Below are 1,238 nucleotides of genomic sequence, written 5' to 3' on the forward strand. Positions count from 1 at the left end.
GGGTCGCCTAAGACCCTCGGAAAACATATAGAATTACATATTGTGTTTGTGATTAATCACTATGCTTTCATTATCTTCAATTTGTAACAATGAAAATACATGCTGCCTATCAGATATTTACATGACGATTCGTAACAGTAGCAACATGACAGTGATGAAGTAGCAACGAAAATAATGTTATGGTTGGGGGTCACCACCCCATGAGGAGCTGTATTAAAGGGTCGCGGCATGAGGAAGGTTGAGAACCGCTGCTTTCAAGGGTCCTCCTGCTGCAAGAGGTGCAAAGCAAAAGAGGGGGACCCCCTGCCGTCTCCCCCTGCGTTTGCACAAGGCAGAGCTGCCCAGGGGGCTGGGGACCCAGGACACCCCGGCCTTTTTTGTTAACGGACACACGGGCAGTAGGTCAGGCCGGACGGGGGACAAAGCCCCACTCTCCGGGCTTAAATCAGAATGACCGTCCCAGGCGGTAGCCACTGTCCGGGTCCCCCCTGGGCGAGCCCTGCCTGCGGTCTTTCCAGTCGGGGTGGCAACAGAGGCGCCGACCCCCCCGACCCCCAAGCCTGGCCATCACTGTCAGGCCCTGCCAGCTCCAGGGGCCCAGCATTGCCCTGGGGGTTGGTGAGCTCCTGGGGCCGTGTCCCCTCTGGGTGCCCCAGTCCCAAGCCCTGTGCCCAGCGATCCCGCCCCGCAAGTCAGACTCAGGGAAGGCGAAAACAACGCCTCGCTCTCTGGAATGTGACCAGCTTTTCTTTAAAAAATAAAATAAAAATAAAAATAAAAAAATATCAGGGGCAGGAAGGCATTTAAATGTCACTTTTGAAGGAAGTGGCCATCCGCCCTGGAAAGACTGGAGTGACCACCCCAATGCAAACCTGCCCACCTGCAACCGGAAGGGGCACCCCCTGGCTTACCCCCCTTCCCACCCCCGCGTGCATCTGGGCCGATAGACAAACGCTAAACTCTTGCCCTGGATGAGAGAGAGAGAGAGAGAGAGAGAGAGAGAGAGAGCGCGCCAGCCCTTCGTCCATCCCCAGCCAGAATCCCCTTTCGATTCCACCTTTCCTTTAAGAAACCGGAGAAGGTGTGCAGGAGAGGTGCGGGGGGCAGGGAAGGGCCCCCCAAGACTGCCCAAACTGGCCCCGAGCGTCTCCAGGGGCGCAGGGACGCGGGGGCGGGACCCCAGAGCTGCGAATCCACCTGCGACAGAAAACGTGGCGGCCCCGCCACCTTCTCCGGCT

Source organism: Myotis davidii, unplaced genomic scaffold (assembly GCF_000327345.1).
Source record: "Myotis davidii unplaced genomic scaffold, ASM32734v1 scaffold1622, whole genome shotgun sequence".
NCBI lineage: Eukaryota > Metazoa > Chordata > Mammalia > Chiroptera > Vespertilionidae > Myotis > Myotis davidii.